This window comes from Hirundo rustica, chromosome W (genome assembly GCF_015227805.2).
Source record: "Hirundo rustica isolate bHirRus1 chromosome W, bHirRus1.pri.v3, whole genome shotgun sequence".
In the NCBI taxonomy this organism is placed as follows: domain Eukaryota; kingdom Metazoa; phylum Chordata; class Aves; order Passeriformes; family Hirundinidae; genus Hirundo; species Hirundo rustica.
This window is the reverse complement of record NC_053487.1, coordinates 3,143,525-3,170,707: the sequence shown is the minus strand read 5'-3', so window position 1 is coordinate 3,170,707 and position 27,183 is coordinate 3,143,525. Positions and strand designations below refer to the sequence as shown.

Genomic DNA, 27,183 nt, shown 5'->3' with positions numbered 1-27,183 from the left:
TGTATACTAGAAACCTATCTGACTGGTCAAACAGCTTTGTGCTATGAAGTATGTATGTTAGTTCTGTGAACAATTCATTGATGCACCAGGACAGCTCAACAAGGCAAGATGAGCATATTTTTTGAAAGGTTCTTTTGTACTGTGGAAGCAAGATTGAAGTGGTCTCCACTATCAGAGTTGCAAAACTTGGTAAAATGTTCAGGATTAGGAAGAAGGTTATCTGTGAGTCTGTACAGTATTCAACCTTCCTCTGTCTTACCTTATTTTATTTGTTTAATTTAAGAGCATATATGGGTACAAACGTACAGAAAACTTTTTAGTGCTGCATGAACTTTTAATAGATTTTTAACAAAAGTTTTCATTTCAAGGAAAAATCAAAGAAAAATTTTTCAGGCCAAGGCAATTCTTTTAGTAGTCTTATAAGATAAATTAATGCTATTTAAAGTTTTAGTCAGAATGGATATTGAGGTAAGATTTGTTGAAAATAGTCAACTGCCTTTTTGGAAGCAGGGGGAAGGGGGTCTCTGGTGAAAAAATTAACCTATTGATGATGGCAGAAAATGGGATTTAAAATGCTGATTGCCTAATATTTACAAGAGTGTAATCTACATGCTCAATCCCCTTAGGAACTTGAAAAAAGATAGAATAAATAATAAGCTAAAATAAGTCCCTTTCCTCCTTCTGTCTCTTCCTTTCCCCCTCCCCTTCCTTCTTTAGACTGCTTGCAGCAGAACAGCATGTAGAACAGTTACGTCATTTAAGACAGTTTGGACTTTTTAGCCTCAGAAGTGTTATCCCAATTTAAAAGTCTTGTTACATTGTAGAAAGTTCGCAAATTTGAATTTATAGAAGGTGTAAAGGCCTCCAAAATGAAAATATGTGCGGGTCTGTATGATTCACCATTATGGCTGGTATTAAGCTTTGCAATGTAGTGAACTATGACCTCATTTTATTTTCTTATAATTTGTTTCAATTTTACACTGTTAGGATATTTTTGTTTAATAGGTATATGTTTGCACTTCTGATTTTTACGAGGGGTTTTTTAGTATTTCTTTCGGCCCTTTATATGTGGGCTCCTGAGGCCCATTAAATGCTGTGAGTTACTGTTTTTCCATTGTTGAGCTTTTTGATTAATTTTTAATGGCTTCTTCATTTTAGGTATCTCTAGCAATGCTGTTTTATTTATTGCTATCCTTTTAAGTTGATAAGAACTTCACTCAGAATGACTATGGCAGAAAAGGCAGATGGAAATGTGTAGTTTTCCCCACGAGACTAGACGGCTGCCAACGGCAAAAGTAACAGAGTCTGCTTTCTGGCTTCAGATGGGATTTTAGAGCTTTTAGTCTCAAGTCCTGCTCTGCTTAGCTGGACTGTCCCGATGACTCGCTGGTGCCAGAGAGAGCTGGCCCTTCCCCCGTCGTGGCTTTTTCCCCCAGAGGGCAGGGCCCAGAGGTAGGGCCCAGAGGCACCACTCAATAAGGGATAAGTGGGAGGGAACAGGGCTGGGTTACATTTCAGTGTGGGGGATGGGCAGATCATAGGACAGATACATAGAAAAACCATTACAAATCCAATGAAATATAAACCTAATTAATACATTACAACATTTCCCCTTTTCTTATTAAATTAAGAAGGAGGAAGGGTCAGTTTGTGGGAGATGCTCAGAGTTTGGACCTTGAGTACCTTTAAAGTTGCAAAAGAAAAATGACCTTTAGTGCAAACAAAACTCTCCAGAAAAACACTGTAAAGGAAGATGATAATTAGAAGGAGAAGGTTGGGCGCTTTCTCCTCCTCCAGGCAGCACTGTCCACTGGTGGGCCCTCTGCAGGCGGTTTTGCAGTTTTAGGGATGAAAGGTTTCACCCACTTGGCTGGCACCCATTTGGGACCTGAGGGAGTGGACACGCAGGCATACCCACGACCCCAGGTGATCAGATCATGAGGACCCTCTGTTTCCCTGGTTGCTGGATCCTTTACCATTACCGGTGGCTTTGCTTTCAGCTGCAGTTGGCAGTTCTCTCTGAAATGGTGCACAATTGGTGGGTTAAGAATTTCAAACGTACAATTTTAAAAGTTCAGAGTGAACAGGGCCTTGGACAACTGGATTTGGGGTGTTTCTAATTTTAGAGACTGATGTTGTTGGCTGAGGACCCTTTTGAGATTTTGGTGGGTCCTTTCCACGATGGCCTGACCTGTCGGGGAGTAGGGGATGCTTGTTTTGTGCTCTACTCCCCATTGCTGCAGGAAGCTTCTGAACTCCTTGGATGTGTACGTGGGTCCATTATCAGTTTTTATTGATTTGGGGATGCCCAGGAAGGAGAAAGCCTGTATTAGGTGTTTCATGGCATCACTAGACTTCTCCCCTGTGTGGGCAGAGGCATAGAGAGCTCCAGAAAAGGTGACTCCAGATACATAGACATACCTTTGCCTACTAAAGGACATGATGTGGGTCATGTCTGTCTGCCATACCTCACAGCTGTTCAATCCCCTGGGGTTTGCTCCTGAACTCAGGGCTGGGAGTGCGTGTTGCTGGCACGAGGGACACATTGACACAATTGCCCGAGCCTGTTCCTGAGTTAGGTGGAACTGGCGGACTAGGCCTGGTGCATTCTGGTGAAAAAGCTGATGGCTGATTTTGGCTTGTCCGTAGATGTCTGGGAGTGGGGCCATCTCCACAGGCACAGCAAGAGCATCAGCCCTTCTGTTGCCCTCGGTTATGAATCCTGGTAAATGGGTGTGTGATCTGATGTGCATCACATAAAATTGTTGCTCTCAGTGGGAGATCAGATTTACTAGTTTTGAGAGCAAGTTGAAAAGTGCAGCGTTGGAGACCTCACTCAGTACTGCTTCTTCAGCTCTGGATACTACACCTGCTACATAGGCCGAATCTGTGACCAAATTGAATGGTTCAGGAAACTTTTCAAAAGCTCTAACAACTGCAGCCAACTCAGCTACCTGAGGCGATCCTTCCACCTTGACAATATCTTTTTCCCACTGCTGATTTTGAGGATCTTTCCATGTTATTACTGACTTATGAGATGTTCCAGATGCATCTGTAAAAACGGTTAAAGCCTTTAAAGGCCTCCTGCTCTGAACACTTTTTAATGACAATTTGAACTGAATTTGTTCTCTAAATAATTTGTGAGCAGGCCGATGAATTGAAATTTGACCTGTGTAGCTATCCAGAGCAAACTGCAAAGCTTCATTTTCATGAATCAGGTGCTCCAGCACTGCTTTTGTGATTTGGCCCGAGTTTATCTCAATTGGGATGTGAATACACTCAAAATCACATCCTGCCAACTCCCTGATCCGGGTCCTGGCTTTCCAGATCAATTCTGCTACCAGTTCCTGTGGCCTGGTCATTCTTTTGGACCAGTGGTGACTGTGGAAAACCCACTCTATGATTAAGAGGGGATCCTTACGGTCTTTGTCCTTTTTTGATTTTTCCACTCTTTCCCACTGAAAAATCATCCTGTGTAAGTGTGGCAATTTGCCTAAAATGATGAATTTGAATGGCAAGTCTGATTTGCACCTGTTGGCCTGTCTGGTGGCCATACAGTCCTGTACCTTTTCTAGGGCTGCTCTTGCCTCTTGGGTGAGGGTCCTCAGAGAACTTAGCTCCTCTCCCCCTTTTAAAAGATTAAAGAGGGGGTCTAGGTCCTCAGTGGTCAGACCTAGCCAAGGTCTTACCCAATTTAAGGACCCACACAACTGCTGGACATCTGCTAAGGTCCTGATGTTATTTTTGACAACCAATTTTTGTGGCACAATGGTCCACTTACCGATCTCCAGACCCAGGTACTTCCAAGGCGGCATCCTTTGAATCTTTTCCTCCTGAAGCTCGAACCCTGCAGCAACCAAAGAATCTATTGTCAGGTCAAGCACGTGGGACAGTAAGTCATCATTGGGGGCACACACGAGCACATCATCCATGTAGTGCAGGATGATGGCTTCTCCTACAGCTGCGTGCACTGGGGACAGCAGGGAAGAGAGGTACCACTGACAAATAGATGGCAAGTTTTTCATCCCCTGGGGAAGAAATTTCCAGTGGTATCTCTTCCTCAGGGCTTCTTGGTTGAGGGTAGGGACCGAGAAGGTGAAACCTGGGGCATCGTCAGGGTGCAGAGGGATCTGGAAAAAACAATGTTTGATATCAATAATTGCCAAATTCCAATTTTGAGGGAGCATCTCTGGGGATGGCATCCCTGGTTGGAGAGAACCCATGTCCTCAATGACATTATTAATTTGACGGAGATCGTGGGGGAGCCGCCACTTGCCTTTGTTTGCCTTTTATATAACAAAGACTGGGGAATTCCATGGAGATGTGGTTTCCACAATGTGGCCTTTAGCTAGCTGTTCATCCACTAGCTCCTGAAGCGCCTTCAATTTTTCTTTACTGAGCGGCCACTGCTCTACCCAGACTGGTGAATCAGTTTTCCAATTGAGTTTCTGGGTAGGGTGCTCTTCCGTGGCCACAGCCTGAAAAACCAGGGGGGCATTTGGAATGCCAATCGTGACCCCCCACTGGGCCATCAGGTCTCTCCCCGACAAGGGCTCTGAATAATCTAAAACAAAAGGAAGCAGTGTAGCTAATTGTCCATTTGGCCCCTTAATTTGCACAACGCCTTTTGATTGTTTTGCTCATTTCATTCCCCCTATACCTTCTATGTGCCCGGCCACATTTTGCAGTTCCCAATGTGAGGGCCACATCCTTTCTGGTACAATCATTACATCCGTGCCTGTGTCCAAAACTCCTTTGAGGTTTATTACTTCCCCACTGTGACGGACCTCACACCCTATTATGAGTTTGTCCCTCCCAATAACTCGTGTGGAGCAAACCTCAGGGTGTTTGTTCCTTGTGCTGTTTTTTCCAGGGAATGGGTCAGGTGCTGGAATTGCCTGAGCTATTATCTGCCCCTTAGGCAGAAACAAAGGTGGACAGACACAGCGCAGCCAGAGAACTAGTTGTTTAGCATTTGATGAGACGAGACCAGGAAGGATCTCGATCTCTCTCAGTGTGTACTTGGTGTCCCCAAGGATGACATACTTGCTGCCAACATGTTGCCAGGAGCCTAGCACTTGTAGATCCAATGAACCTAAATGCCAGTCTGTGTCACTTAGGTGCAAGGATTCTGTCAGCTGCAACCTAAAAGGCTCTTGGAGACATTGTGTGGTTAGACAGGGTCTGCTTACGTCATGATCTGAAAGGGTCATATCTAGTGACTTCTGCTGAAAGGTAGAACTGGTTATAACAGGGTTATTTAATTTAACATTTGCATTTTTTAGTTTTTTCTCCCCCCCCCTCGGATTTGCCCTATTTATGTCGGCACGCTGGGCAAGTAAGCGCTGACATTTTAGTTTTTTGAAAAATTCCCTTTGAACTCTTGAAACCTCCCACCCCCATTGTCCCGCAAGTCCAGAAATTACTTCTTTAAAGGGCATTGAGATGCCCAATGTCCAGCCTGATCACACAGGAGACACGTTGTTCTTCTCTTCGGTGGTGGCTGGGGCACAGGCACATGTGGCATGGCGTCTGCTGCGGCAGCTCTTTGTGGTGGTCTGAATGCATCTCTGGAACTGTGATTAAGGTGTGCAGCCATGAAAGGAACTTTCTGGGTACAAACGTGCAGCATGTCATCTAAGGTTGGCACTGGTTCCATGGGGAGGCTGAGGATGGCTGCCTTGCACTGTTTGTTTGCATTGGTCAGTGCCATCTCCTCCAGGACCTGTTCCTGGGCTCCTTCATTCTTAACCTGTAACTCGATAGCTTGGGTTAATCACTCCACAAACTTTACAAAAGGTTCTGATGGAAGCTGCTTTATTTTACTGTAAGGTTGGAAAGACCCATCAGGTTGGATTGAAAAGAATGATTTGACAGCAGTCTCTTTAATGCATTCTAAAACAGCTAAAGGAATTTCTTGAGCTTGTTTTAGTGCTGCAACCCATTCACCATCACCACATAGATGTTCTAACCAAATTGGCAAATTATTATTATCAACAGCCGTTTCAGGATTTTGCCAAAGCTCCGGGAGTAAATCTCTTAATCTTTTTTTCCATGTGGAGTCCCAAAGCCTAAACAGTGTGGATGAAAGGATGGCAGAAAAAAGCTGCTGGAGGTCAAAGGGAACAATAGGATTCCCTGCTAAATTTGCTTTTAAAAGGCTGCGAAAGTATTCACTTTCGCGTCCAAATTTGGCCTGAGCTTTCCACAAATCCTGAATCACTTGTTGGGGGAAGGGGTCCCAATTACTGTGGACAGCAACCCCCCTTTTTGACTGTCAGTATGTGACAGGGGTGGCAGAAAAGCCGGGATTGCTTCCTGCTTCCGGGTTCCTGGCTCCCCCCCTTTCCCCGGGGCGTGGGAACTGGGACTGTGGGCGGGGAAACCGTGGGAACCAGGGGCAGGGAGGGGCTGGAGGCTTGAGTCACATGGGGCAGAGTCAGAGGGCGGAGGTTTGAGGGTAGGGGGCAGAGTCAGAGGAGAGGGCAGTGCCGGGGGCGGCACCGAAGGGAAGGGGGGGTCTGGGGGGAGGAAGGGATTGCGGGAAAGAGCGACAAACAAAGAGAGAGGCTCCTTGTGACTCGAGAGCACATGGCTTCAGCCATTTTGGGGAACAAAGGAGTCCCCTCCATCTTGTGACCCCCCTTCCGAACTAAGACTAGCTTGGGATTCACTAAGATGGGGGTTTTGTGCACTCGAACTGCCTGCAAAAGTAAACCTAACCTGCGGTTTACAAACTGCAGAAGAAGGGAGTTTTGGGGAAAGCTTAGGGGTTTCTCAAGGAATATCCAATTTTGGGGAATGGATTTTGGGGTCAGGATAGGGAGAAACTGAGGAAACTGGGGAAAGTCTACAAGGAACCGGCTTTTTATTCTTTTCATATTGTTTTTGCATTGCAAATAGAATCTGCAGGCTCCAAAGAGCAAAATTTGCTTTTTCCTTATCATTAGGGGAGCTTGATTGAGACAATTCCTTTACAACAGTTTCCCAAAATTCTGGGGAGCTTATTTGCTCAGATGATACCTCTGGAAACTGAGCAAATAACCACCAAAGGAAATTGTTTAATTGCTTCTTGGGAAAATGGGTTTTCCCATCATCTAAGGCATTTAAAATATGGTAATAGACCCTCTTTTGAGACGCAGACAATTTGCACCCATTTTTGGCTCAGGTTTTGAGTTTCTGTGTCCTCTCTATTGTTACTGAGAAACTGAAAAGAAAAAAAAAAAATATACAAAAATCCCCACCTCGCTGGAGGGGAAAAAAAAGCCAAAAGGGGAAACAGTTTACTTTTCCGCCCACCCCCCGGCTGATAAAAGCACTTTGAAGGTTTACTCTGAAAGCAAAACCTTCCCCGAAAAAGAAAAAAAAAACAAACTTTTCCCTGAGGAACATCGCCTCTGAAAAATTTTCCCTTAGAAAACTGAAAGTGATACTCACCAAAATTCCAGCGTTCCTTTCCTTTCTTTCCCAGTCACTCCTTTTGCCTGAGACTGACCCTTTTTGGTGCAAAAAGAGCTTCCAGTCTCGGTCCCCAGGATCAGTTTTCCACAAACACGTGGTCACTCTCTGGGGCAGCTTGCCATTCGGGGGGGCTTCTTTGCAGCACTCCGATGGCATTTTTGAGTCCAAGGGAGAAAACTGCAGCCCTGGCCTGTAGAATCCTGTGTTTCGGAGACTCCACAGCGAACGCCAAGCCTGACGGGTCTGTCTCTGCGTGGGATTCCTCGGCCACGTGCTCCCCAAGTGGTTCTTCCAGCTTTTTGGGAACCTTTTGTGGCTCTGAGCCGCACGAAAGGAACCAGTTGTAGTTTTCCCCACGAGACTAGATGGCCGCCGATGGCAAAAGTAACAGAGTCTGCTCTCTGGCTTCAGATGGGATTTTAGAGCTTTTAGTCTCAAGTCCTGCTCTGCTTAGCTGGACTGTCCCGATGACTCGCTGGTTCCAGAGAGAGCTGGCCCCTCCCCCGTCGTGGCTTTTTCCCCCAAGGGGCAGGGCCCAGAGGCAGGGCCCAGAGGCACCACCCAATAAGGGATAAGTGGGAGGGAACAGGGCTGGGTTACATTTCAGTGTGGGGGATGGGCAGATCATAGGACAGATACATAGAAAAACCATTACAAATCCAATGAAATATAAACCTAATTAATGCATTACAACAGAAATGTATTGTGAAAACATGCATGTTTGCTGGGCTCATAACTATTCACTTAAAATGGCTTTTGTAATACATAGACTTCAAAGTTATAGGCAAAATGTTTGGAAGAACAATTGTACAATTTCTACAATTCTGCTTTGTCTACATTCCTATATAGTTCAGATTTCAAACTTTTTAAGTGGGCAGGAACTGGTTTTCTGATAATATCTGATATGGTTTGTACCTCTGCTTTGGTAGAAAATATAAGTACAGCAATGATCCTGAGTCTAATCTCACTTATGCCACTTACTGTGAATAGAGCAATTTCACTAAAATCAGGGAAGTTACAGTCATTAAGTCCTACTGTAAATGGAATAAGAATCAAGCCTTAAATCTCTCCAACTAAGTTTTTGATGGCTCAAGCATTTATTTTAATTTAAAAATAATAATTAGGCAGTTACAGCTGTTCTTTAAATATTTATTTATTTTTTGCTTTTACAAGAATGTTAAAAACCCAATCAGACTATTCTGAGTTATTGTAATGCCTGTTCCATCCATTCCCTTTTGAATGCTAATCATGCCTGGGTGTAAAACAGCAATGAACTCCTCCATTAGCTCCTCTTGCCTTTATGTCTTTCCTGCCTGTGGAACTAATCTAACTGTACTAACCACTACACAATCAGTTTAGAAACAGTCAGAAAAATGTTGCCTGTACATTAATGATGAATACTGTTGATCAGCACAGATTTCTAGGGGCATGGTTTCTTATTGATTAATTATAAAGATTCAATTCATTTAAATGATGGTATTACCCATAACAGCATCCCCAGTCATGATCTTCATGCTATTACTATACTGCCTAGTAGAATTCAATGAAGAATTATTTTAGAGGTCACACCCCACTCCTGAACTTAGGGCTTCTCTTTCATGTCTTTTCAAAGTGAGACGTTAATTTTGAGGAACTAAGGATTTTTTAGGAAAGTTAAGATAATAAGTTGCTGAATTAGCTGAAGTAGATAGGTAATCTTTGTTCGCAGTTAACAGAAGCCGGATCTTAGATAAGCTACCCCGGATCTTGTAACTCATTTCTTGTCAGGTTTATGTTTATGTAGTTGTCCTTGTAATGAAAAACAAAATGTGGTAAATAGGACATAAGATAGCTGCAGATTTCCTGCTTAAAGGACCCATTGAACACAGGAAACTGTAAGTTCTACCAAGGAATCATTTGTCACGAATGCATTGAAAAGGTAGAAAGGTCAGGACGAGGAAGACTCATCTTACTTCCTCATTTTAGGTGACCCCTCCCCAAAATAGACCCCCAACTCATTTTAAGAAACAAAGTACGCATGCTTAATAGCCTTTTTGTCAATTAGCATATGAAGCGAGGAATGGGAGGTGACAGGGGTATGAATATGCATTTGTATTTTGGATATTCAACACTTTTGTAAATAAAAGACTTTGTAATTACCTGTGAATTTCGCAGTGCGAATTAGGGAAATATCCCGCGTACTGCCCGGCCGTAATAAACATACACTTTCTAACTTTAAACTGTTAGAGAGTTTTTGTCCGTCACAGTTGGGTATCGATACTAGATCAATACCCATATTTCTTTAATAAGTCAAAAGCCCTGTGGTGGGCCTGACTTCCTTGACCTCTACTTTTCATGCCATCTTTCATAACATTAATTATTGATTTTTCTTTTTGTAGTGGTTTCACGTTCACTAAATTTTGGTCTTGGTACTTACTCTTTCTGTGGGAGAGAGACTAGGAGAAAAAGCAGGCTCAACCTTAAAATTAACAAATAGTTTATTAACATACACTAAAAGAATAGAAAAGAAAAAAAGTTGGAAAAAAAACCCTAAAACAGAATAAAACTTCAAAAACACTCTTCCCCCCCCCCCTTACAAACTGTTCACTTTCTTACAAAACAACATAAAGAGACAAAACTTGTAATTTTCACTCAGTTTTACTATCTGACAATAGTCGTTCAGCAATTCTTTAGGCGAAGAGTCTCTCTTAGTCATGGATCCCACTGACAATCTAGAACAGTTCTCTTGTGGGCTTCTTAACTGTCACAAAAACAACCACCTGGAGAAACCTGCCTTTGTGACCCTCCCAGGAGCAGGTTCCCAAGCTGCTTATGGGTCATGGGTCTTAGACTTTTGCATACTGGGGTGTCACCTTTTAAAGATGAATAACTCCAAAGCAAAGGATTCTTCACCTCAAGGTACAGAGATATCTTTTCACTTCTTCACTGGCGCAGCGGCTTCTCATCTTTATCTCTGTTCAAGCATCTTATAGGATATTACTTAGTTCATCACAAACACCTTTGCTTAAATCTACACACAAATTAAAACAATCATCTCCCCAAATGCATCTCTTTCCCATGATTTAAAGGAATTACCTAAATATAGAGTTCATTTCCATGGCTCAAGTAAGAATAGAACAACCAACTCTTCAACCCTCTGTCCTAATAGTCTTTTTACTCTTGCTCTACTGACTTCATGCTGTTGTTCTTTATGTTCACTCTGTCTTTCCTTACTCTCTCAGAGAAGGGCCAAGCTCTGGAAGCTTCATGTTGCTAAGAAAGTTAAATCTGCTCGGAGTCGTTGTCTCCCTCTCTGTAGCTCATGGTGTTAGATGTTCAAGGCCGAGCTGATGAGGGAGGAAGAACTCACAGAAACATCAGAGATTGGAGCACTCAAGCAGTCCAGAATCACAAAAACAAAAAACCAGGCAGGATCATAAATGCCTTCTCAGCCCACCCCTCGGTGTAAATGAGGATGGCCTCGGCCCAAATGGTGCCCATAGTTCTTATCAGGGCCTAGCAGAGATCTTTCCCTGCTCCAGGGAAGTCTGAAGAAAATAGCTGTTGCAAAACAGCAACCTCTCCTTCCCCCCCCTCCCCTTCACCCGGGAGCTGATGGAATCTGGCAAGGCCTCAGGCCAGCTCCCCCCCAAAAAAGTGGGGAGCAACAGGCCCAGCTCGATGTTACCTGTCTCTCTCTGGCCAAAGGAAGAAGAAAAAGGGCCTACCTACAGGAAATTCACAGGGTCTTATATGGTACTTCCCAAAGTCGCAGCTAACAATTTCAGTGGTCAGAATAGATGTCAATTTTCCAACTAACTCTCTGACAGGTCTCTGTCTCTTCCGAAGCAATTCCCAGGTCCTGACCTGGAGAATTATTCTACATTTTTCTATAACTAAAAAACCAAACTGTACTAACCCATTACACTTTTTTATTATCTTGCATACTCTGGTGAATGGAGCTAACTGCATATATGAATGGGGTTTTTTAATTGTCTACAATAGCTTATGCATTTTAGGAGAGTTCTGGTACTCATTTACTAAGATTTAATCAATTTGTTATTTGAATTTTCAATCCATCCTACCACAAGAAAGTCATCTCCAAAGAACACTTACTGTGCAGATAGGATATTTCTGTCGTATGCTTCTCTTTGTTCAACTGTTGCAAGAGATTCTTGCTATGATGTTTTGAGAGAAACAGTAATTTTGTTTCAAATAAAAAAAGAAAAAGTCTGTTGTGACTTTACAAAAAAAATCTAAAAAAAAGTAACTAAATAAAACAATGGCATAAAATATTGAAACAAAAAAAGAAGAAGAAAAAAACAGCTTCTCTGCACTAGACTAGCTAGGAGGTTCAGATGGCAGAGCTACCTCTTCAGGACTGGGCTGAAATCACAGCTGTAAAAGAGGAAATGTGAAATATGTTTTCACACATTTGCATGCACCCATCATCTTACAAACTATAGAAAGAGTCTTGTTGCTGGTGAGAAGCACCTCTCTTGTTCTGAATAGTGTTTGTGTCAGTCTGCAGTTGTGTATGGTATTATGTCTTATAATTCTGTACCACTTCTATCCAGTCATATCTAATGCAGAAAATTAGTTTCCAGTGAAAGTAATATGCAATGCTTTTATGATATTTGTGTGCAATTTCCCCTCTTTCATTGAGCATATTTGATGTAAAAGAAAAAAACTAAGTTCCACAATAAAATACTAAAGCAGTAAAGCAGTATTAACATTTCTTGTCTTTGTGTAAGTACTTGTAAGTTTTCCCTTTCCTTTAGTCATGATTACTTACTATATGGGCTTTTTCTCAAAAGCTCAATGACTATTTAAATGCTAGATAAGAACTAATCTTTATTTAGAAACTGAAAAATAAATTCTAAAAATTAGTTTTATCTCTTGTGATGGAAAACATTGCCATGATGTCCTATGATGTGGCTTCTTTTTGTTCTCATTTTTGTATTCCTTCAGCAGCATGAGAAAACACCTAATTTTCAACAAGTACATGTTGGGGGAAAAGGGTTAAAACTGGAACAGGAGGGGATATTTGTAGCAGGATTTTCGGAGACAGACACAGAGAGGCCTTACAGTGCTGGGAAAGTTCTGTTGTTTTAGCACTGTCAAGGACATTGAGCCTGAGAACCAGTTTTTCCCCTCAACAAAATTGAAAACACATAACTGCAAAAGAATGCTTGTGCAGATAACACTAGCCAATAGCTAGAAGTAAAATGCCGTGTGAACAGCTTAGGCACTAGAATGATATATGTATAAAAGAACCCTGTGTACCCTCAATAAATGGAGAATTCACCACTACTTCTGTGAAGAAGGTGTTTGACTCTGGCTGTTCCCTGTGGTTTTTTTCAAAATCACCCTTTAATTGGCACCGAACATTGGACCTTGGGGTGACGACCCAGAGGAGAAAATTAGCGGTGGGACGCTGAGCGGTGGGACACTGAGCGGTGGGACGCTGAGCTGTTGGACGCTGAACTCACCAACAGATGCAGCTGCATTGAGGTGAGACCCTCCGGAAAATAGCGGTCAGACGCTGATCTGCCAAGAGATGCATCAGCATTGAGGCAGAAGCTCACCGTCCTTGCAAATAGAGTGCGAGACTGAGCTGGTAAGGGGAGCAGGGAGCAGTTTTCTTGAAAAAAAGGTGGAAGGCTCTGAGTACTCACTTCCCTGCCCCGCTGACGACGGCAAGCATGGAGTGCAAATTTGCTGCCGCATTGAAGTTATTTATTATTATACTCTCTGAGAGAGGAAAAACAGTAGCAGAAAAAGTACTGCAAAAGCTGATTAACTGGGCGCGGGGAAATGGACATTTAACAACCCCCCGACACTGCGAAGTCGGGGAGGAGCCGCGGGGCCCCTGCCGTGCCCTCCCGCCGCCTTCGGCGCCCTGGCACCGGCACTGGTTGACGCCCGGCTCGCCGTTCCCGGCCAGCGGACCGCCCCCGTCCCTCCGCGGAAGCGGCTCCATGGTGCCTGCCGCTCCCCGCCGCCGCGCAGCAACAGGCAGGACGAGGAGGAAGCGGCTCCCAGGGGTCTGCACCGCCACCGCCACCATGGGTGGGGGCCGGGGCCGCCACCACCACTGCCACCGCCGCTCCCAGCGCCGCCGCTGCTCCCACAATGCATACGCCAAGTGCCCCCTTTTTTTCTCGGCTGTGCCCGAAGAGACACCGGTCGACCAAGAGAGGGGAACCTGTGACTCTTGCTGTCAGCCACCTTCCCCGGACAATGTTCCATTGCCGGACGAATTAGAGGAGGACCCCAATGATGGAACAGAACCCCCGGCAGAACCCCCGACAGAACCCACGATTGGTTTAAAAGAACTGACTGATCAAATTCAGGCAGTGATGCAACGCCTGGATGAGCGAGCGCAAGCAGCAGCTAAGCCCCTGCTAGAGAAAGCCCAAGAGCTATCTAAAATAAATGCTAAAAATCAGGAGGAGCCAACATCTTTCAGCTCTCAGTTAACTCCAACGATTGCTATAACAAACTGCAGAAAGCAGTACCAAGGCAACGCCTTTGCCTGCTCCACCTGTGACTCAATGGTCTGGAATTATAAGTGATGCTATACTAGAAGGACACCGGGAACCCGCAGGACACATGGCATGTCCTGTAGCGTGTCCTATCGTGTTCAGAGATGACAATCCTGTGTGTGAGCAGGATGAATGGAAAATTTTGCAGCAGGCAAAAAAAAAAAACAAAACAAAAAACAAACAAACAAACAAAAAAAAAAACAGTAAAGAAGCACGGCTTGAAATGTGAAAGTGCTCGAACAATGTTAGATTGGATTCATACTGCAGATATCAATTCTCCAGCCTGTATTGCCCCCCAATCTGATCACCATCATCGAACTGTTAATAAATATATTTACAATTCTGTTATTAGTATGTTACTGCTCAAAAGCTTCAAAGACAGATGCCTTCCTGGACATTCATTGCTTGTGCCTGTGGCATTCCAGTCCCTGGATGCTACAGATGGAAAACAAGCAAGAAGGACAAATAGAAGCACTCCGTTAGGAGAGCTTTTTAATCATGGCTGTGGTTCATTGTCTACAGTCTTTGTGGTTCTAGAAACTTGTATTGCTGTGCAGCTGGACACCAACCCTGATTGGATGTTCTTCTGTTGTTTTGCTGTGCCATTCATGTTTTACTGCATGCACTGACAGACGTACGTCTCAGGAACGCTGCACTTCGGCATGATTGATGTGACTGAAATACAAATCTTCATAATAATCATGCATTTACTAGCAGTGATTGAAAGACCATCTTTTTAGCAATCTCTGATTCCAAGACTGAACATTCAGGCAAAAATGCTCCCAGCTCTTTGTACTGTGGCAGGAACCATATTCTCCTGTACAAACTACTTTGGTGTAATCTTTACAGGTGCAGTTGGCAAAAATGGATCCACTTTAGCAGGAACAAGTGTCCTCTCACCTTTTCTTCATATTGGCTCCGTGATTGCCTTGGCTGCAATGATCTGCATGAAATCTACTGTGCAGCTCTTTGAGAGGCATCCCTGCCTCTACATCCTGACTTTTAGCTTTGTGGCTGCCAAGATCACAAATCAACTGGTGGTTGCCCACATGACCAAAAGTGAGATGTATTTATATAACACAGCATTCATAGGCCCAGCACTGCTGTTCCCTGACCAGTGTTTTAACAGCTTTATTGATAAGTATATTGTCCTCTGGATTGCCCTGATCCTGTCCCTGTTTAACCTGCTCCGATACTGTGTCAGCGTGTGCAGCCAGAATTGCTGCCCACCTGCCCATCCACGTGTTCCGCATCAAGGGCTGCCCCATGCACTTGAACCATCACTAGGGATGGGAGCTGCCACAGAGGAATGGACAAAGAAGTTAGGTTTCTACAGGAATGGATGAAAACTTGTAAGAGACAAATGCTAAAAGCAGATGAGAACAAAGTAATTTATAATAATCAATGTTGTATAACTTTTCTTCTTTGTTATCAGTAACGCTTCTTAACTAGTCTCCTGCCTGAGAGAGTGAATTCTGAGTTCACCCTAGTCAACTCTCCGTGTAGTCAACTCTGTTGATTCCAAGCCTGAGAAAGCATGCAGGAAACAAATGCTCTGTCTTTGTAATTACCTTGATTACTAATTTCTCTCTATGTAGTGAATGGATCCCCACCAACTGGAGTTTCTAATGTAGTATAATTACAGCTGCAATCTGACTTGCTTTTAATTTTAATATTTCCCCATCTCTTAGTGAAATACTTGTTTAGCCTCATTAGCCCCAGCTGGCAGGAAACCCTTCCCCTGCCCCGACAAAGGAGAGTCTGATGGTGCAGCAGCAGAACCCACAGACGTTACAACTGTCCAGGTTCCAGCTGAACCACAGGGGCAGCCACAACTAGTAGCAGTTGCCCCTGTGGAAACAAAGAAGTATAAGGTGAAATCAGAGCACCCAGGCAACAAGGATAAGAAAGGAGGGCCCTCACAACCCGCAGGGGAGTCAGAGGTTGAGATCATCACTGAGTCCCTGTCGTATGAAAGTCTCCGTAATCTGCAAAAAGATCTTGCACGATGGGGATGTGAGGCTTATACAACCTGGTTAGTTCGGGTCTGGGACCTTAAAGGTATAGGTGTGCAACTAGATCGTGGTGAGGCAAGGAATTTGGGACCCTTGACCCAGGACTCAGGTGTGAATCAGGTATTTGTAAGGGAGCCAGGGCCCCTTTCCCTCTGGGAGAGGCTTTTAATGAGTGTACGGGAGAGGTTTATCCACAGAGACAGAATGCAGGAGCACCATCATAGAATGCGCTGGAAGACCCTTGAGGAGGGCATCCAAAAGCTGAGGGAAGTGGCAGTATTGGAGGTACACTTTGGGAGGGGTGGACAGCATGATAATGACCCCGACAAAGTCAGGTGCACAGGGCAAATGCTGTGGAATCTGACAACTCTAGGACCATCTCAATACGCCACATTCATTGCAATCTTTAATGCCAATAGCAACCAAGAGACAGTGGGTTCTGTAGCCAGCAAGCTCAGAAATTATGAGAGTATGATCAGTGGCCCGATGCAAGCTCAGGTCTCTGCCGTGGTTAAGGAACTCAGAGACAAGATAAGGGAGGTGAGGGAGGAGATGAGGGAGGAGATGAGGAGAAACAGTTCCCATGTGGCACCGGTGCGAGTTACAGGCCCCAGAGTGAGAGCTCAACATATCCCAGCTAGAGGGAGAGGGTACACCCCACGAGCTGACCTGTGGTTCTTTCTGCGTGACCATGGGGAAGACATGGGAAGGTGGGATGGGAAACCCACTTCTGCCCTGGCAGCATGGCTGCATGAGCTCAAGGAGAGAAACACTAACCGAGGGGTTCCCACTAAGATAAAGGTAGCCTGAGCATCCCATGACCAAGCTGTCAGGTATTACAGAAGTGAGGATGATATGTCAGATCCCTGTGAAGGAACCTCTACCATGTATGCCCAGGAAGGGAATAATGACCGGTGCTAGAGGGGCCCTGCCTCTAGCCAGGGAGAGGCACGGGAAAACCGGGTCTATTAGACGGTGTGGATCCGATGGCCTGGCACATCAGAGCCACAGTAATATGAGGCTTTGGTTGATACTGGTTCTCAGTGTACCCTGATACCATCGGAATATGTGGGGACAGAACCCATTTCCATTACCAGGGTGACGGAAGGATCACAGCAATTGACTCTGTTGGAAGCCGAGGTGAGCCTGACTGGGAAGGAGTGGCAGAAACATCCAATTGTGACTGGCCCAGGGGCCCCGCGTGTTTTGGGCATAGACTTCCTCCGGAATGGCTATTAGAAAGACCCTAAAGGACTCAGGTGGGCTTTTGGAATAGCTGCTGTGGAGGCAGAGGTTATTAAGAAATTGATTAGCTTGCCTAGACTGTCGGAGAACCCATCTGCAGTAGGACTTCTAAAGGTAGAAGAGCAACGAGTTCCAGTTGCCACCTCAATGGTGCACCGCCGACAGTGTCGGACAAATCAAGGTGCCATGATCCCCATCCACAAGATGATTCGGGAGCTGGAGAGCCAAGGGGTGGTCAGCAAAACCCACTCACCTTTCAACAGTCCCATTTGGCCTGTGTGCAAGTCTGACAGAGAATGGAGATTGACTGTGGACTACCGTGCCTTAAGTGAAGTGACTACACCATTGAGCGCTGCTGTGCCAGACATGCTGGAACTCCAGTACGAGCTAGAGTCCAAGGCAGCAAAATGGTATGCCACAATTGACATTGCTAATGCCTTTTTCTCCATTCCTCTGGCTGCAGAATGCAGGCCTCAGTTTGCTTTCACCTGGAGGGGCGTGCAGTACACCTGGAACCGATTGCCCCAGGGGTAGAAACACAGCCCCACCATCTGCCATGGACTGATCCAGACTGCACTGGAAAAGGGTGAGGCTCCGGAACACCTACAGTACATCGATGACATCATTGTGTAGGGGAACACAGCAATGGTAGTGTTTGAGAAAGGATAGAAGATCATCCAGATTCTCCTGGAAGCCGGTTTTGCCATGAAGCAGAGAAAGGTCAAGGGACCTGCCCGAGAGATCCAGTTCCTGGGAGTAAAGTGGCAAGATGGACGGCAGCAGATTCCCACTGAGGTCAGCAATAAGATCACAGCAATGTCCCCACCAACCAGCAAAAAAGAGACACAAGCTTTCCTAGGTGCCATAGGTTTCTGGAGAATGCACATTCCTGAGTACAGCCAGATTGTGAGCCCTCTCTACCTGGCTACCCACAAGAAAAATGATTTCCACTGTGGCCCTGAACAGCAACAAGCCTTTGCCCAGATCAAGCAGGAGATCGCTCATGCAGTAGCCCTTGGCCCAGTCAGGACAGGACCAGATGTGAAGAATGTGCTCTACTCAGCAGCCGGGAACAATGGTTTGTCCTGGAGCCTTTGGCAGAAGGTGCCTGGGGAGACCCAGGGCCGACCACTGGGATTCTGGAGCCGAAGCTACAGAGGGTCCGAAGCCAACTACACTCCAACAGAGAAGGAAATCTTGGCCGCCTATGAAGGAGTTCAAGCTGCCTCAGAGGTGATTGGCACAGAAGCACAACTCCTGCTGGCACCTCAACTACTGGTGCTGGGGTGGATGTTTAAAGGAAAGGTTCCCTCTCCCCATCACGCCACTGACGCCACATGGAGCAAATGGATTGCCCTCATCACTCAGCGTGCCCGCATTGGAAACCCAAATCGCCCTGAGATTTTGGAGATAATTACAAACTGGCCAGAAGGTGAGAACTTTGGTCTCACAAATGAAGAAGAGCAGGAACAAGTGACACGTGCCGAAGAGGGTCCACCATACAACCAACTGCCAGCAGAAGAAACACACTATGCTCTTTTCACTGACGGTTCCTGCCGCATCATAGGGATGAACCGGAAGTGGAAAGCAGCCATATGGACCCCCACACGACAGGTTGCACAAGCCACTGAAGGAGCAGGTGGGTCAAGCCAACTTGCTGAACTCAAAGCTGTTCAACTGGCCCTGGACATTGCTTAAAGAGAGAAGTGGCCAAAGCTCTACCTCTACACTGATTCATGGATGGTGGCCAATGCTCTATGGGGTTGGCTGGACAGGTGGAAAAAGGCCAATTGGCAGTGTAGGGGAAAGCCAGTCTGGGCTGCAGATGAATGGAAGGACATTGCCACTCGGGTAGAGAAGCTACCTGTCAAAGTCTGTCATGTAGATGCCCATGTCCCCAAGAGTCAGGCTAATGAGGAGCACCAAAACAACGAGCAGGTAGATCAAGCTGCAAAGATAGAGGTGTCAAAGATAGACTTAGATTGGCAACACAAGGGAGAATTGTTCCTAGCTCGACGGGCCCATGATGCCTCAGGTCATCAGGGCAGAGATGCCACCTATAAGTGGGCCCGAGACCGAGGGGTGGATCTAACCATGGACAGTATTTCTCAGGTTATCCATGACTGTGAGACATGTGCTGCAATCAAGCAGGCCAAACAGGTGAAGCTCCTATGGTATGGCGAGCAGTGGTCCAAGTATAAGTATGATGAAGCCTGGCAGATTGACTACATCACCCTTCCCCAAACCTGCCAAGGCAAGCGCTATGTGCTGACCATGGTGGAAGCCACCACTGGATGGCTGGAGACCTACCCTGTGCCCCATGCTACTGCCCGGAACACCATCCTGGGCCTTGAAAAGCAAATCCTGTGGAGACATGGTACCCCTGAGAGGATTGAGTCAGACAATGGGACCCATTTCAAGAATGCCTTATAAACACCTGGGCTAGAGAACATGGCATTGAGTGGGTGTACCATATTCCTTATCATGCGCCAGCAGCCGGGAAAGTTGAACGGTACAATGGCCTGCTTAAAACCACTTTAAAGGCACTGAGTGGGGGGACTTTCAAGAACTGGGAGATTAATTTAGCAAAGGCCACATGGTTAGTGAACACTCCAGGTTCCACCACCCAAGCAGGTCCTGCCCAATCTGAGCCCCTAAGAATGACAGATGGAGATAAGGTTCCAGTGGTACACATGATAGCTATGCTGGGAAAAACTGTATTAATTCTGCCTCCAGCAAAGACAATCCCTCTTGTGGGGTTGTTTTTGCTCAAGGACCTGGCTGCACATGGTGGGTGATGCAAAAGGATGGAGAGACCCGCTGCATACCTCAAGGGGACCTTGTTTTTCAGTGAACACTGTGACTGTGTCTGTATCCATATTCGCATGTATATATGTATATTATTTAAAGGTTTAAATTCAATATAATATGTTAGTGTGGGGAAAAAATTCGAGGTGGATAATGTTGGGGGTTCAGTTTTCCTGTGGAATTTTTCCCCCCCATAAGTTGCTAGGAGACTAAATACTGATGCTTAAAGGGTGCTTGACCTGCACAAAAGAAGTAGATCCCTTAGTTTGGGGATGGAGGGAAAGGCTCGGCGGGGGGGGGACTCCAGAAGCTGAGGGTGGTTTCTTTTGCTCTCAGTTTTTGGAGAGGACGGTCGAGTGACTTCTAGCTGTGTGAAGAGTCCACTGTTAACGGAGGGTCCGGTCCTGGAAATTCTATCATCTGCCAGAGCACCCAGGAATTCGGAGCTCTTCACCTGCCCTGCTGGAGCTGGGTCTGCTCCTGTCCAGCCGTCGCGGCTTCTTCAGCACTGCTCACTTTGCCTGCCAGGACACCCCCCCGCCTGCTGAGACAACCCACTGTTTCCAGCCATCAGCCCTGAGTTTTTTTCTGCCGTTTGGACTTGGTGCTCTCTGGGTCCCAAGAGATCAGACTGCCCGGGACTTGTGAGACAAAGCCCCTCGGGGTTCTTGGTTCTGTTTATTATTATTATTATTGCTGTAGTTGTTGTTGTTTGTTTGTCCTATTTACTAGTAAAGGACTGTTATTCCTTTCCCCATAGCTCTGACTGAAAAAGCCTTTTAATCTTCCAAATTATAATAACCTGGAGGGAAGGGATTGGAATTCCCCATTCCTAGAGAGGCCTCGCCTGTCCCTAGAAGATACCTGTCTTTTCAACCCAAGACACACATTTAAGAAGAAAATCAAAACAAAGTGGGGTGTTGAAGTACAAGACCCCCTGGGTAACCCAGGGGGAGAGAAGGATACAGGGGTTGAATTGAAGCCTTTAGAGAAACTAAAATATATTTAGCCACATAAATATGAAATAGAAGTTTAGACTTTAGTTTTAATCAAATAGACTCTAAGTGCCTTAAGAATCAGTCAGCTAGCACAAGAGCCCAGAGCCCTAAGGCCTGGTAGCTCAGCTTTAGACATAATAAAAACATTTTAGAACATCATTCACTGTACCAGATAGAGTAGATATAGTTTTTACATGAATAAGATAGAGGCTTTTACGTTAATAGATATGCTATATGATAGAGCCTCTTATGTTAATAGATATAATACATGCATAGATTTTTGTGTAAGGTCTGATATCAGTTTTCATAGTTTTTTGTAGTTTTACATACTTTTAAAATTAGATTTAGATTGGTATGGAGAGAATGTTTTAGAATTGTGTTCTTAGTTGATTGGGTAACCTATAGATAGGGATATGAATATGCATTTATGGTTTATGGATAAAAATCCCCTGGTTTTGGGGCAATGGTATTGATTCATCGATTCACTGATTCTTTGATGATCGATCCATCCTCCTGCCATCTACAACAAGAGAGAATGGGGCTCTGCCAGGGAGCTGTGGCCAGGGAGCCATTGCCAGGTCTTTGTAAGGTATAGCCGCATGGGGGGTGCTGCTGCTGTCACTTGGGGGATGCTGCTGCTGCTGCCACTGTTATGGCAGAAGCCTTTGCTGCTGCAGCTGCTGCTGCAGAGAACTCTGCTTGAAATGGGACTCTGGCCCAGGAATCTGCCTTTTCCCTGTGGCTGGACCCCCTTTATCAATCTGCCTTCCCCCTGTGGCTTGAATTATTTGTTAATATGTTTTTGTCCCTGAGGTTAGAACTCTCATTAACCTGTTTCTATGCCCCACTAGGACTTTAAGTATTGTAACTTTTAGTAAGACCACATGCTTAGAACTCTTGCCTTCGAGACTGATACATTTATATAATAAACACCTTTGTATTAACCTGAAAATGCTCTTAGCCTTTTAAGACCCTATACCCATGAACAGTTCGACAGTGGAGCACGCACAGTTTTTTCTTCTAGTCAGAGAAGAGAAGGAGGTGAGAACATGTGAGGGAAACAACATTGGTGACACCAAGGTCAGTGAAGAAGGAGGGGGAGGAGGTGCCCCAGATGCCAGAGCCGAGATTCCTCTGCAGGCCGTGGTGAAGACCATGGTGAAACAGGTTGTTCCCCTGCAGCCCTTGGGGATCCACAGGGCATGCAGAGATCCACCCATAGCCCATGGGGGAGGTGCTCATGTCATAGCAGGTAGATGCGGCTGTGATCCAGTGGGAGACCCAGTGGAGAGAGGGGGCCTCTGCTTCCAGGCTGGAGCAGCCTGTCCTTGGAGGACTGCACCCAATGGAAAGAGAGACCCACACCACAGCAGTTTTGGGAGGCCTGTTTGCTGGAGGGGGAAATTCATGTTGCAGCTGGTGCGGTAGGACTGCTGCTTGTGAGTGGACCCACACCAGAGAAATTCACAGAGAACTGTCTCCTGTGGGAGGGTCCCCACGGTGCAGCAGTGGAAGGACTCATCTCCCAGAGCAGTGGAAGAAAATCTCAGTGATGAACTGACCAAAACTCCCATGCCTTGTCTCCCTGCGCTGTCGGTGGGAAGGAGGGAGGGGCTGAAGGAAAAAAAAGGGGTTTTAAGGGCTTATTTTACTTCTTATTATCCACCTCTGACTCTATGAGTAATAAATTCACTTTGCAACCTTAAGCTGAGCCTGTTTTGCCCTTGAAGTGTTTTCTCCCAGTCCTTATCTCAACTCATGAATCCTTCATTAAATTTGTTTTCTCTCCTCTGCTCAGCTGTGGCAGGGAGGGTGAGCGAGGGGCTTTTGTGCCCCTCAGCAGGCAATTGGCTTTTTAAAACATCCCCTCAGCAGGAAATCAGCTACAATAATTACCCTTCTGTTTTCCTTTTTGGAGCTGGTTGCAATATACCTGGTTGGCTGATTCTGCTTAGGCAACCCCCTAGATGGTCCTTCATCTATATAAGTTTTTTTCTGGCCCTCAGTTTCCAAAGCCTCCTACCTACTCTGTTGGGCAACATGGGAAGGGGAGGGAGGCCAGGAAGGGATTTGCCTGTCCCTGCAAGCAGGGACCTGCCTCCATTCCCCCCATCTCCTGAGTCCCCTCCTGCCTGTTGTAGAGAGGGGACAGGATCCTCCACATCCTGAGGCACATTTGGCTGGTTCATTTCCCTCAGAGCAGGTAGAGAATGGCTCCACCAGTCAATGTCTTCCACAGGTGTCCTTATGCTCCTTAACCTTTCCACCTCCTCTTTGAGTTGTACCACCAAGCAGAGCAGATCACTGACATGCTCACACCTCAGACAGGTGTTATCTCTGTTACCCTCTGATGACAGTGCCAGGCTCTGGCATTCCCTGCAGCCTGATACCTGGACTCCTGTATGTTTCCATAGACACTCCATTTGTGTTGCCACATCCTTTCTTACAAACACAGAGGATTTAACACCCAGCTGAGGAGAAACCACTCCTGAATTTTCAAGCTGGTGGGAGGGAGAGCTCACCTTCCTGCTCACCCTGCCTGCACCAACTCCCACCCTGACTGATGTGCCTGCACTGTTTGCCATACTCCCTGGAACTACTTAAAATCTCCCATGGTGATCCTGGCTATGCCACCTCCTCACCTGATTGGCTGATGTGATCTTCCCGGTCCTGACAGGGCTCTGGGCTGTTGCTTGGTTGTCCCTGAATACAGGAAGCCCTCCGTACAACCTCATCTAACACCCTTGGACTTATCTCAGTTGCTGCTGCTGTCACTGATGCGACCTCTCCCCACTATAAGATCTAGGAAGTTCTAAGTGGTAATGTTTCCCTAAGGTCATGGGCAAATTATTCATTCTTTGATCTATATTTTACATTGTTTCCTAAAATAATGCCTTCATTGTAGTGGAAAATTAACTATTTGCAATCTTCAAAAATACTAAATGTTGGAGTCCAGGGCATTCCTTTGGCTGCCCTGGAGGGTCAGAGACCTGGACAGGGGGGTCTGGGACACTGGCACAGAGCCCAGAGGGACACTGGCTTTGATCCCAGTCCATGGGAAAGGCTTCCTGCACTGCGGGATGGATTGCGAGCCACAAGAGTGTGAAAGATAGTAGTTTAGCTTGTCACAGGGTGAAAAATAGTAGGTTTGGGTTTTTAGTATGGAAGTGGATGGGAGCAAGATGGAGGATTTAGGGCGTTGTCTCCTGCTTCTTTTCTTTTTTGTCTGTCCAAAAGGGATTTCAATGTGTGATGTGCCCTTTTAATGATTGCTTGGCCTGTTGGAGAGTGTGAGATACCAAAGGTATGATGGACACCCCACCTCTTTAGGAATTTGTCAAGCACTTTCCCTATGTATGTTGGTCTGTTATCTGTTTTGATTTCTTGTGGCACGCCCAATGATGCAAATGCCTACAAGAAATGTCAACAAGCGTGTTGTGCTGTTTCACCTGTGTGCAATGATGTGAAGACTGACTGCACCTGAAAATGTGTCAACTGAAACATGAACATTTTTGAGTTTCCCAAAAGATGGATATTTTGTGACATCAGTTTGCCATAACTGCAAACTGTGCAATCCTCTTGGATTGACTGCTCCCATGGAAGCAGGAGGCTGTACAAGCTGACAATCTGGGCAAGCACTAATGATTTCCTTTGCCTGACTTTTGGAAATGTGAAAACTTTCCATTAGTGCTTGAGCATTCTGATGGAAGAATGCATGACTCAATTTTGTCTGTTCAAAAATGTTCAGTAAAGTCCTTGAAATTGGCATGGTCAATTTGTCTGCATGTGCATTGCCTTCTACTAAAAATCCCAAAAGAGATGAATGTGCCCTGAAGTGAGAAACAGCGTACTTACGTTTTCTGTGTTACAACAATGTTCTCATGCACAGCAAGTATGAATACGACACTTTGGACAAACATCCAGTGAGCTTGCAATCTCTGCAAGTTTTGGACAGTCTTTCTTGAAGTGCCCTTGTTTGCCACACTTGTAGCATTGTCTTTGCTGAAAATTTGCGAATGCATCTTTGACAGCCTTTTCCACTTGATCTCCCAAAGCAGTCGTGACGTGCTGCAGTGTTCCCACCTTGCTGCATGCCTCTATCATTTCTGCCATAGAGGGTTGGCCAAGTATCGCACTGATGACACGTTTGCAATCTGGATTGGCATTTGCAAATGCAAGGCACCGAAGCAAATGTGGTTTCACCCCAATCATCACTGATCTGCCTGTCCACTGCTTGTGTGAGACAATCGATAAATGAGGTGAAAGATTCTGAAGGACCTTGCTTTATGTCTGTATAAATATTTTCTGTAACTCCTGTCGGTGGAATTTGCATCATTGCCTTTCTGGCTGCATTCTTGATGTCTGTCAACACTTCTCGAGGAAAAAGTCTGGCTTGACGAGCTGGATTGTCAAGTGGTGGATCACCGGCCAGTTGTGCAACGGTCAAGCCTGCATTTGTTCCTCCTTGGTATTTGTCTCTGAGCTCATTAAGAGCTCTTCTCCATTTTGCTTCCCAGATGATGAACTGCGAGTCGGTGAGGATCATTGAAGCAAGGGATTTGAGGTCAAATGGTGTTAAATCATATATACTAAATGTCCCTTTTAAAAGTTGTTTGAAGTATGGAGACCCCAATCCATTATCACAAATGGCTTTCATCAGATCTTTGATGACTTCATGATCCAATTGCTCCCATCTTGGGTTTGCATCCTGTGCATCATAAGTCACTGGCATTGCCATGCTTCTCGAACCCATCATCTTAAGTGTTTCCCCTTTCAATGCTTTCTTTCTTATTTCAGTCCAATCTGTTGCACTAAATACCCGTGCACCAAGAATCTGTGTCTTATCAGACACCGGAATCGATTGCTGTGTTTGCAGCTTCAATGCTGCTTCATCCTTTCCAGGATATACCTGTTTTTGAGGCCTTACCTCATCCTGTTTTGTTTCCTTTTCCTTTTCTTGAGGAACAGAAACTGGGGACTGCTGGGCATCACACAATTTCTCTGCAACACCTTGAAAGGAAAGAGTGGGCCCCCCAGGCAACTATAAAACATATGAAGGAAGAAAGGATTCCCAAGGAACCTGGGTACCTTTCCCCAGAGGAAAAAGTTGAGAGAAAGAAGACATTGGGTTCTGTTGGAATTCTGAAGCTGCTTCACTGAATTGCCTGAAAAACTGCTTCATAAAGTCCTTAGATAACAAAAATGATGATGCTTGACGTTAAAAATCAAATGCTTTTGCTGTCCGGACAGGAACGCCCTCCGAAGCAGTGATGTGGATGATGTCGTCATCAGTGATTGACATGTCTTGTTCTTCTTGTGCAGCTCCATTGTCGCTCACCGTCGACAAAGACTCACTCGGCTTTTGTTTGAATTGCTGTTCTGAAGGAGAAGTTGTTTTTGTATGAAACTGGAAAAAAGCAGCGTAACGTAGTTGTCTCGCTGCTGGAAGGTGCTCCACTTGGTGTGCCTGACACTTGTGATTGTTGTGGTTTCACAGTCCCGCCCCTAGGTGACGATGACATGTCGGCAGCTGGCATCTGCTGGCGCACAGTACTACGTGGTTCTGATATTTTTTCCACTGCCCCCGATGGACTATGTCGAGTTTGCAAAAAGCCTTTAATTTCTGGGTGTATTTGTAAAACCTGGCATGATTTTGGACTTGCGCCCATTCGCAGAAACGCAGCAGCTGTGTGCAGGCAGTACCGCAACCAGTGTGCCGCCCTGGAGAAGCTCTCCGCCTTGGCCGAGCCCCGTCCCTGCCTGCTCCATCTGCCCCGCCCCTGCCTGTCCCGGCCTGGCGGTGCCTGGCAAAGTGTCCCCTCCCTGCTCACACCCAGAGGCCGCCCTGTCTTGCTCGCCATCAGAATTTGCCCCGCCCAGAGCAAGACAGCGTTTCGGGCCTCATCCCGGCCCTTCTGCGCCTGGACCCTCCACTGGTGTTTCTGGGGTTTGCAGTACCCTGCTTGGCGCCTCCCATCCCGACCTCCCCGCTGTGCCCCGCGACGCAGATGTATCTTGAACTGTGCTACTTCCCGTAGCTTGCGTCATCGGCCTGCACCGAGCTGCCGGTACGGGTCCAGCCTCCCCCAACGCCTCGGTCCTGCGAACTGTTCTCTCTTGCGATCCACC

At 45.9% G+C, this 27,183-nt stretch overlaps 1 pseudogene; it reads left to right on the top strand.

Annotated features, from left to right (window-relative positions):
- The first annotated feature begins 13,508 nt into the window (after window positions 1–13,508).
- Window positions 13,509–15,275, top strand: LOC120764962 (choline/ethanolaminephosphotransferase 1-like; annotated as a pseudogene).
- The last annotated feature ends 11,908 nt before the right edge of the window (window positions 15,276–27,183 follow it).